Consider the following 12,075-nt stretch of genomic DNA (forward strand, 5'->3'; position numbering starts at 1 on the left):
AAAGATTATGAATAGAAGGTGGAGCCAACATGATAAAGAGGAGACATCTTTATCTGAGCTCTCCCTGAACTGGTTTTGGAATGACAAAACCCACAAATATTTGGAGCATAATATATTTCCAGCAGAAAATGTTTTGGAAGAACTTCAGACAATGTCTGTTTCGATCAGCCATGGAGGGAAGGGCTAAGCACAGGCACAGTGTAGAGATCCAGGGCAAATGGACTCCACTGGCCAGGAAATATAACTGGAGGAATCTACAGCAGTGTTGGCTACTCTGTCCTGATTGGAAGCCAATCAATCATCAGATTAGCCATAAGATATCCAACACAAATACAAAAGGCAAATAGTAAACCTCCGAACCACAAAATAATGTGTAACCTAGTTGGACAAATTTCCCTTTGGCCTAAAAATGGATCTCAAACTTTTTTTTTTTTTTAATGAGCAAAAAAGCAAAAAGAACTCTGAAAAGAGGTAGTAGTTAAGGACAAAGAGAAGAATAAATTTCAAACCTTGTGGATACTAAAAGCAGATCATCTCCAGATGAAACTCCAAAGGGTGATATGAATTGGTCCCCATCTCACAAGGCTCTCTTGGATAAAGTCAGAAAGGATCTTAAAAGAGAGTTAGAAGAAAAATGGGGAAAGGAAATGAGAATTCGGCAAGAGGGTTTGGAAAAGGAAAGACAGAAATTATGTGAAGAAAACTTCTTTAAAAATAGATTTATAAAAATGGAAAAAGCAAAATACTCCTTACAAAATAAAGTTGATGAAATGGAAAAATAAAACAACACTTTGAAAAAACAGAATTAAATTGGGGGGGAGGGGGAATCCATTAAACAAAACAACTCATTTAAAAATTCAGTTGGCCAAGGGGGCAGCTAGGTGGCACAGTGGATACAGCACCAGCCCTAGGATCAGGGGACTTGACTTAAAATCTGCTCTCAGACACTTAATATTTTCAAGCTGTGTGGCCTTGGACAAATCACTTAACCCCAATTGCCTAAGCGCAAAAAAAAAAAAAAAAAAAAAAAAAATCAATTGGCCAAATTAAAAAAAGGAGCTAAAAAAGGTAAATTAAGAAAATAATTGATTTAAAATTAGAATTGAACAAATAGAAATGAATGACTCAATGAAACATCAAGAATCAGTCAAACAAATCCTCCCCCAAAATGCAAAATAGAAGGAAATTGAATAAATACTTAAAATACCTCATTTGAAAAAATAACTGACCTGGAAAACAGATCTAGGAGAGACAATCTAAGGATTATTAAACTTCCTGAAAACTATTATGAAAAAAAGAGCCTACTCTTCAACAATGAGATAATTCAGATAAGTTCCAATGATCTTGTGATGAAGAGAACCATCTATACCCAGAGAGAGGACAGTGGGAACTAAGTATGGTTCACAACACAGCATTTCAATTGTTTTTGTTATTTTTTGCTTACATTTTGTTTTCTTTCTCATTTTTTCTTGTTTAATTTGATTTTTCTTGTGAAGCAAGACAATTGCATAGATATGTATGCATATATTGGATTTACCATACATTTCTGTCATGTTTAACATATATTGGACTACTTGGAACACAAGGTTTTGCAAGGGATAATGTTGAAGAATTATCCATGCATATGTTCTCAAAATAAAAGGCTTTAATAAAAAAGAAAGAAAGAAAAAAAAATTTTTAAAGAGCCTAGGAGGCAGAGACAAGATGGCAGAGAAGATACATCTAAGCTCTTCCTTGCCCTCAGACTACTTCTTTCATGATATGGCCTCAGAATTAGTGCTTGATTGAAAAACCCCACAAATATTGGGAGTACATCATATTACCAACAGAAGATAGCCTCGAAATTCACCAGAAAAGGTCTGATTTTGTTCACAGATGGGGACAATTAAACTAGGCGAAGAGGTCAGGCAGTCAGTGAGAGCACTGAAGGCAGCAAATGTTGAACAGTCTGAAGGGAAGTGGGGTGGTGGAAATTTTGCAGGGAGAACTTTATCACCATGTGAGCTACTTTGCCCTGGCAGTAAGCCAGTAGATCAGCAGAGAAGTTTATATATAACCCCAAAATATAAGGGTCTCTTGGGACCTGACCACACCTACCCAGCACCAGGAGGGATTCATGTTATTTGTTACATCATTTCTAGCCTGTGTTATATTGCTATGTGCTTTTGTAATTTATGTAATTATATGTAATATCTTCCATATTAATGGATTTATGTATACTTGTTTCAAGTGAGCCCCTTCAGAAACCTCTAATCTTATTTGATTTCCTATTTCCTTTGTTGTTTTCATCTTCCTTCCTGAGATGTCAGGGAGGGTGTGACCACCTTCTATTTATGGCGTTTTCACTTTTTTTTGAGCAGTCAGGGAAGGTGTGATCACCTTCTTTTGTGGGTTCTCACCTCCTTGAGAAATCAGGGATGTCATGACCACCTATGTTCCAAATCAAAAGAAAGGGGGAGATGTTGGAATCCTTACAAAGTGTTAACTCATTAGAGTTGATAGAGACAATAATTATCTAATTTAGCATGGTACAGTATGATTGATCTGATCTTACAAGGAGATGTTATGGGCCAGAACTTGAAACAAGGTACTAAGTGGAACTGATAGAAACAATGCTTGTGTTCACACCTTTAGAGAGCTCATATAAGCAAGAAGCTCTTAGGACCAAAGAGCATTCTGGGACAGACAAAGAGGCACTCTGGGACAGACACAGAAGCACTCTAGGACAGACAAAGGAGCACTCTGAGAGGAAGCCCACAAGCCCACTCTCAGAGGTGGAGTCAGATTCATTCCAACTTTCACCTTGGTGCTGGCTAGAGACATTCAGAGTTAAACCAGAGGCAAAAGACTAGCAACAAGAGCTCTTGGAACCAAGCAGAGAGATAGGCCTCTAAGAAAGCTAACCGGGCCCAAGGAAAGAGATAAAAAATAAACGTTTGGATTTTATCAGCTGGCTGTATTTGAAGTGATTATTGATCTGAACTGAAACTAAGGCTGCCTCCAGAAAACCTCCCCAAGAAAGCTGCTCCCAGAGAGTACCATCTTATATTATGTAAAAGAAAAGAACACCACATTCTAGTGCCCAATGTGGGGATTTCAGTGGAAAAGACTCCGATCCTGATTTCAGTAGAAAAATCTCTGATCCTGAATCCAGTGGAAAAGTCTTCTTGACCCAAAAATTAGGGTGAATACAACAAAGAAATTTTGTTAAAAGAGTTAAAGTAGAATTTCATCTAAGATGGGACAGATATTTAGAAAATAGCCTTTTTGTTCAAGGAAAATGTTTAGAGTGCATTGTCAAGGTTATGGAAAGCCAAGGTTTGATTATAATTTTGGAGCAGATCACTGAACTTTTAGAAATTGTGAAGCACATACGTCCTTGGTTCTCTATGGGAAAAAAAAATTAGATCTAGATGAGTGGATTAGTAGGAGAGCAACTCGGTGAATACTACAATTCTCATCCAAACTCAATTTCCAAAAATATACTTTATACATACAATTTAATACAATTAGCTATAAGAAATTATCTAAGTATTAGAATGACGAAAAAGAAGAAAGAGCAAGAAGGGGAGGTGCCAACTAAACTAGGTGAAAAGGAGGAAGAATCAGATAAGAATGGAGTTAAGTACAATTCTGAGTGTGATACTTCATTCACAGCAGGAGAAATTAGATCATTCCACATCTCATGACCCTCCCCCCCCAATTAACCCTTCATGGGTGGAGGGAGAAGGAAGAGGGGGAGAAGCAGTAATGCAATCAGAACCACATATTAAGAAGCCTGTGACAAGATTAAAAAAGCATTGATTAAGGCAAAAAATGCAGGAGAAGATATGTGATTTTATAAATGCATACCCTGTGATTGAAGAGCTTGACTCTTCAGGTCAAAAAGAGAGAAAATACACTCCTTTTAATTTGGAAAAAATTAAAGATTTGAAAAAGGGTTGCACTCTTTATGGGGCTACATCCTCTTATGTTACGATGTTACTAGATAATTTCTCTTATGAAATCTTAAACCCGAATGATTGGAAATCCATAGCAAGAACATATTTAGAACTGGGACAAAATTTGTTGTGGCTTTTGGAGTTTCATGAGTTATGTAGGATGCAAGCCCAATGCAATAGGCAAACAGGAGCTAATGTACAAATAGCTTTTGACCAACTAGCTGATGAAGGTCAGTATGGAGAAAATTCAGAACAGATTTATTATCCCATACCAGTGTATGAGCAAATTTCTAAGGCTGCAATAAAAGCTTGGAATTCTCTCCCTGGACAGAAAGATGGATGTAAAGCCTTCACAAAAATAGAGCAAGGTCCCAATGAACCTTTTGCTGATTTTGTGGGACGTTTACAAACAGCTCTATTAGGAACCATTGGAGATAATGAAACTACAGAAATAATGACCATATATCTAGCTAAGGAAAATGCCAATGAGATTTGCAAAAGGATTATATGGGGACTAGATAAATATGCTCCTTTAGAAGAGATCATAAGACACTGTGCCACAGTGGGCACAAATGCTTATTATACCCAAACTATGATGAACATGGAAAGATAGTGTCCCTCTTTGAAAAGGAATTCTAGAGAAATTCGTAGATGTTTTCAGTGTGGAAAAGTTGGACATCTTAGAGCTCATTGTAGATATGGAGATAGAGTGAGAAGACAGAGTGAGAGAAAACCCAAAAGCCCATGTCCAAAATGCAACTGAGACTTTCACTGGGCCTCGGAATGTAGATTGACCCAGAGAAATGAGAGGCAGGGCCCAACTCCAAGATATCAATCAAAAGAGGGGTAGGGCATAATGGCAACTGAAGTTACACCCAGAGAGTCTTTAGAATTCAGGACTCTGATGTGATCAATCAGCCTAAAAGTAATCACATGGAAGAAAGAGATTACATTTGGGGAGAATACAGGCCTTTTAACCCAAAAGGGCAGTGTCCAGTGCAAGCAGCTCCACTATCTTTAGATAATTTCCAGGTGGTGTGGAGAGACCCAGTAAGTGGTAAATGAAAGGGCCAGATAGGTTAACTGCTTGGGGAAGAGGGTTTTCTTGTATCTCTACAGGTGGAGAAAGAATCAGATGGGTGCCAACAAGCCATATTCGCCTTGTCCATCAGAGAGAAACAAAAAAGCAGAAAAATCTCAACAAAGGAGAAGATTTTAGAAACATCTGACACTGAAAGAGCATGGCTGACAATGAGACTGTTTCAGAACTTTAAAATCTTCAGGAATCATTGGATTCCCTAACACAAGATGAGACTGATTGCAGGAGTTCAAAAGCTAACAGGAATTATTGGACTCCTGGCACATGAACTAATGAACAATGGATTCCTTTTGGACTATTTCTAGGACTTATGGACATGTATAAATTCTCATGTTGATTCATGTTATTTATTACATTACTACTAGCCTGTGTTATATTGCTATGTGCTTGTGTATGTTATGTAATTATGTGAAATGTCTCCTATATTGATGGATTTGTGTATATCTGTTTCAAGTGAGCCCCTCTGGAAACCTGTTATTTCCCATTTCCTTTGGTGTTTTCATCTCTTTTCCTGAGATGTCAGGGAGGGTGTGACCACCTTATTTTTATGGTGTTTTCACTTCTTTTTTGACGAGTCAGGGAAGACGTGATTACCTTCTTTTTGGAGTTCTCACCTCCTTGAGAAGTCAGGGAGGTCATGACCACCTATGTTCCAAATCAAAAGAAAGGGGGAGATGTTGGAATCCTTACAAAGTGTTAACTCATTAGAGTTGATAGAGACAATAATTATCTAATTTAGCATGGTTCAGTATGATTGATCTGATCTTACAAGGAGATGTTATGGGCCAGAACTTGAAACAAGTTTCTAAGTGGAATTGATAGAAACAATGCTTGTGTTCACACCTTTAGAGAGCTCATATAAGCAAGAAGCTTTTAGGGCCAAAGAGCATTCTGGGACAGACACAGAGGCACTCTAGGACAGACAAAGGAGCACTCTGGGAGGAAGCCCACAAGCCCACTCTCAGAGGTGGAGTCAGATTCATTCCAACTTTCACCTTGGTGCTGGCTAGAGACATTCGGAGTTGAACCAGAGGCAAAAGACTAGCAACAAGAGCTCTTGGAACCAAGCAGAGAGATAGGCCTCTAAGAAAGCTAACCAGGCCCAAAGAAAGAGATAAGAAATAAACGTTTGGATTTTATCAGCTGACTGTATTTGAAGTGATTATTGATCTGAACTGAAACTAAGGCTGCCTTCAGAAAACCTCCCCAAGAAACCTGCTCCCAGAGAAAATCATCTTATATTATATAAAAGAAGAGAACACCACACTTTTTTTTTGTCAAAATTAATAAAAAGTTAAAGTGATGTCTAACTATAGATAGCTTCTATATGGATAGAGAGCAGACTTTAAACCCTGAGGAGACTAAAAACAGATTGTCTCTAGATGAAACCCCAAAGAAGGATATGCTCTGATCCCCACCACACAAGACTCTCATAGAAGAAATTTAAAAGGCTCTTACAAGAGAACTAGAAGAAAAATGGGGAAAGGAAAGGGAAGCTTGGCAAGAGCGTCTGGATAAGTTATCCCACTCATTAAAAGACAGAGTAGATAAAGAAATCAAATCACTGAAAAGCAGAATTAATGAATTAGAAAAGGTAAACAATTCCAAGGAAAATGGAATTAGTGAATTGGAAAAAGAAATGGCTCTCTAAAAAATAAAATTGGCAAAATAGAAAAAATTCATTGAACAAAACAAAACAACTCATTTAAAAACTTAATTGGACAATTAAAAAAGAAATAAAAAAATGAAGAAAATAATTCATTATAAATCAGAATTGAAGAAATAGAAATGAATAACTCGAGGAGACACCAAAAATCAGTCAAGCAAAAGCCAAAGAGAGAGAGAGAGAGGAGAGAGAGAGAGAGAGAGAGAGAGAGAATTGAAAAAAAAAATGTTAAATACCCACTTGGGAAAATAACAGACCTGGAAAATAGATCTAGGAGAGATAATCTGAGAATTATTGGATTTACTGAAAATTATGATGAAAAAAAGAGCCTAGACACTACTTTTCAGGAAATCATTAAAGAGAACTGTCCAGATGTTATAGAAACAGAGGGTAAAATAGACATTGAACAAATTCATCGATCAACTACTAAAAAAGATCCCAAAATCAAAACTCCAAGAAATATAGTGGCTAAATTCCAGAACTATCAGAAAAATGAAAAAATACTATAAGCAGCTAGGAAAAAAAAATTCAGAAAGGAGCCACAATAAGGATTACTCAGAATCTAGCAGTGTCCATATTAAAGAATCAAAGGGCCTGGAATTTGATGTACCAAAAGGCTAAAGAACTTGGTATGCAGCCAAGAATAACTTACCCAGCCAAAAGGAGCATTTTTTTTTCCCATGGAAGAAGATGGACATTCAATGAAATAAGTGAATTTCATCTATTTCTGACAAAAAAAAAAAAAAAAAACAGAACTAAACAAAAAGTTTGATCTCCAAATATAAAATTGAAGAGATACATAAAAAAGTAAAAAAGAAATCTTGGGAACTATATTTCTGGTATGAATATACATACAGAATACATGCATAATTTGGTTTTACTGTTATAATATAAAAAAGAAACTAGAGGTGAAAAGGAAATTGTACCAGGAAAAGGGTAAAGAGGGCTACTACATCTCACAAAGAAGCAAAGGAAACCTATTGCATTTGAGGGAAAAAAGGGAGGGGGATGAATATAGTGTGTATCTTACTCTCATCAGAATTGGCTTAAAGAGAAAAATACTAGACATATTTGATTTACAGAGAAACTTCTCCCATCTCATTGAAAAGTGAAAGGGCAAAAGCAAAAAGGGAAGGAGTAAGGTAAGTTGAAGGAAAAACTGAAATGATGAGGAAAAGGGGTAAGAAAAGGGGAGGAATTCTAAGGTAGAGGGGATCCTAAAAAGGGAGGGTATGTGAGGCAAGTGGTGCTCACAAGTTTAATACTGAGGAGGGGTGTAATGGGAAAGAAAAGAAGAAAAGCATAAGCTGGGGTTAACAAAATGGCAGAAAATAGAGAATTATTAATTTTAACCATAAATGTGAATGGGGCAAACTCCCCCCAAAAGTAGAGGCAGATAGCAGACAGCAAAAAAAGCCAGAATACTACAATATGTTGTTTACAGGAAACACAATTGAAGCAGGGTGGTACATACAGAATAAAGGTAAAAGGCTGGAGCAGAATCTACTATGTTTCAGGTGAAGTCAAAAAATCAGGGATAGCCATTTTGATCTCAGATAAAGCAAAAGCAAAAATTGATTTAATTAAGAGATAAGGAAGGGCACTCTATCTTGCTAAAGGGTAGTATAGAAAATTAAACAATATTGATATTAAACTACCAAGTGGTATAGCAGCTAAATTCTTAAAAGAAGAAATTAAGAGAATTGCAAGAAGAAATAGAGAGCAAAATTATAGTAGTGGGAGATCTCAATTTTGCACTCAGAATTAGATAAGTCAAACCACAAAATAAATAAGAAAGAAGTCAAAGATGCAAATAGAATACTATAAAAGTTAGATATGATAGATCTCTGGAGAAAACTAAATGGAGATAGAAAAGAGTGCACTTTCTTCTCAGCACTTCATAGAACCTATACAAAAATTGACCAGATATTAGGACATAAAAACCTCTAATTCAAGTGCAGAAAGGCAGAAATAGTAAATGCATCCTTTTAAGATTATGATGCAGTGAAAATTACATTCAATAAAAAGCCAGGGGAAAATAGACCAAAAAATAATTGGAAACTAAATAATCTCATACTAAAAAATGATTGGGTAAAACAACAAATCATAGACGCAATTAATAATTTCACCCAAGAAAATGACAATAATGCGATGTCATACCAAAATGTGTCAAATGCAGCCAAAGTGGTAATAAGGAGAAATTTCATATCTCTAGAGGCTACTTGCATAAAATAGAGAAAGAAAAGGTCAATGAATTGGGCTTGCTAGGAAAAAAGCTAGAAATGGAGCAAATTCTTATGCCCCAAAGAGATACTAAAGAAGGGAAAGGTACCTGTTTGTGCCAAAATGTTTGTGGCAGCCCTATTTGTAGTGGCTAGAAACTGGAAAATAAATGGATGCCCATCAATCGGATAATGGTTGGGTAAATTGTGGTATATGAATGTTATGCAATATTGTTGTTCTGTAAGAAATGACCAGCAGGATGAATACAGAGAGGCTTGGAGAGACTTACATGAACTGATGCTAAGTGAAATGAGCAGAACCAGGAGATCATTATATACTTCAACAACAATACTATATGAGGATGTATTCTGATGGAAGTATATTTCTTTGACAAAGAACTCAGTTTCAATTGATCAATGATGGACAGAAGCAGCTACACCCAAAGAAAGAACATTGGGAAATGAATGTAAACTGTTTGCGGTTTTGTTTTTCTTCCCAGGCCATTTCTACTTTCAGTATCTAAGATATACTATGACATATTTAACATGTATAGGACTGCTTACCATCTGGGGTTGGGAATGGAGGGAGGGAGGGGAAAAATCGAAACAGAAGTGAGTGCAAGGGATAATGCTATAAAAAATTACCCTGGCATGGGTTCTGTCAACAAAAAGTTATTTAAAAATAAAAGGAGCAAATTAAAAACCCCCAGTCAAACTCTAAATTTGAAATTCTACAAATAAAAGAAGAGATAAAATAGAAAGTAAAAAAAAAAAAACTATTGAATTACTAAATAAAACTAAAAATTGGTTCTATGAAAAAACCAACAAAATAAATAAACACAGTGAACTTGAATAGAAAAGGGAAAGAGGAAAATCAAATTGTTAGTCTTAAAAATGAAAAGGGAGAAAATGCCACTAATTAGAAATTAGGAAATTAGAACAATAATTAGGAGTTACTTTGCCCAACATTATGCCAATAAATTCGACAACTTAAATGAAATGGAAGAATTCCTTCAAAAATATAGCTTGCCCAGATTAACAGATGAAAAGGTAAATTGGTTAAACAGTCTCATTTTAGAAAAAGAAATAGAACAAGCTATAAATCAACTCCCTAAGAAAAGATCCCCAGGACCAGATGGATTTACATGTGAATTCTACCGAACATTTAAAGAACAATTAACTCCAATGCTATATAAACCATATGAAAAAATAGAGATGGAAGCAGTCCTACTAAATTCTTTTCATGACACAGACACAGTACTGATACCAAAACCAGGTAGGTTGAAAACAGAGAAAGAAAATTATAGGCCAATCTCTTTGATGAATATTGATGCTAAAATCTTAAATAAAACATTAGCAAAAGGATTACAGAAAATCATCCCTAGGATTCTACACCATGACCAAGAAGGATTTATACCAGGAATGTAGGGCTAGTTCAATATTGGGAAAACCATTAGCATAATTGATTATATCAATAACCAAGTTAACAAAAATCATGTAATCATCTCAATAGATGCAGAAAAAGCATTTGATAAAATTCAACATCCATTCCTATTAAAACACTCTCAAGTGTTTATAGAAATAAATGGACTTTTCCTAAAAATAGCCAGGAGCATTTAATTAAAATCATCAGTAAGAACTATATGTAATGGGGATAAATTGAAGCCATTCCTAATAAGATCAGGAATGAAACAAGGTTGCCCACTATCACTGTTACTATTCAATATTGTATTAGAAATGCTAGCTTTGGCAATAAGAGTTGAGAATGAGATTAAAGGAATTAGATTAGGCAATGAGGACACCAAATTATCTTTGTTGATGATATGATGGTATACTCAGAGAACCTCAGAGTTTCTACTAAAAAGCTATTAGAAATAATCCACAATTTTAGCAAAGTTGTAGGATACAAAATAAACCCATATAACTCACCAGCATTCTTATATATCACTAACAAAATCTAAAAGTTAGAGTTACAAAGAGAAATTCCATTTAAAGTAACTATAGATAGTATAAAATATTTAGGAATTTATCTGGCAAGAGAAAATCAAGAACTATATGAGCAAAAATACAAAATACTTTCCACACAAATAAAGTCAGATCTAAACAATTGGAAAAATATTAAGTGCTCTTGGATAGGCTGAGTGAGTATAATAAAGATGACAATCCTACCTAAACTAATCTATTTATTTAGTGCTAAACTAATCAGACTCCCCAAAAAATTAGTTTAATGACCTCGAAAAAATAACAATATTCATCTGGAAGAGCAAAAAGTCAAGTATTTCAAGGGAACTAATGAAAAAAAAATCAAATGAAGGTGGCCTAGCTGTACTTGATCTAAAACTATATTATAAAGCAGCGATCAGAAAACCATTTGTTATTTGCTAAGAAACAGACTAGTTGATCAATGGAATAGATTGGGTTCACAGGACAAAATAGCCAATAGCTATAGCAATCTAGTGTTTGGAAAACCCAAAAAACCCAACTTTGTAGATAAGCACTCACTATTTGACAAAAACTTCTGGGAAAATTGGAAATTAGTATGGCAGAAACCAGGCATGTACTCACAATTAACAACATACACCAAGATAAAATCAAAACGGGTTCATGATTTAGGCATAAAGAACAAGACTCTAAATAAATTAAAAGAATATAGGATAAATTATCTCTCAAACTTGTGGAGGAGGAAGGAATATATGACCAAAGAAGAACTAGAGATTGTTATTGATCACAAAATAGAAAATTTTGATTATATCAAGTTTGAAAGCTTTTGTACAAACAAAACTGATGCAAACAAGATTAGAAGGGAAGTAATAACCTGGGGAAACATTTTTACAGTTAAAGGTTCTGATAAAGGCATTATTTCCAAAATATATAATTGACTCTATAAGAAATCAAGCCATTCTCCAGTTGATAAATGCTCAAACGATATGAATAGACAATTTTCAAATGAAGAAATTAAAACTATTTCTAGTCATATAAAAGAGTGTTCCAAATCACTATTGATCAGAGAAATACAAATTAGGAGAACTTTGAGATACCACTACACACATGTCAGATTAGCTAAGATGACAGGAAAACATAATGACGAATGTTGGAGGGGATGAGGGAAAATTGGGACACTGATGCATTGTTGGTGGAGTTGTGAAT

Source organism: Antechinus flavipes, chromosome 4 (assembly GCF_016432865.1).
Source record: "Antechinus flavipes isolate AdamAnt ecotype Samford, QLD, Australia chromosome 4, AdamAnt_v2, whole genome shotgun sequence".
NCBI lineage: Eukaryota > Metazoa > Chordata > Mammalia > Dasyuromorphia > Dasyuridae > Antechinus > Antechinus flavipes.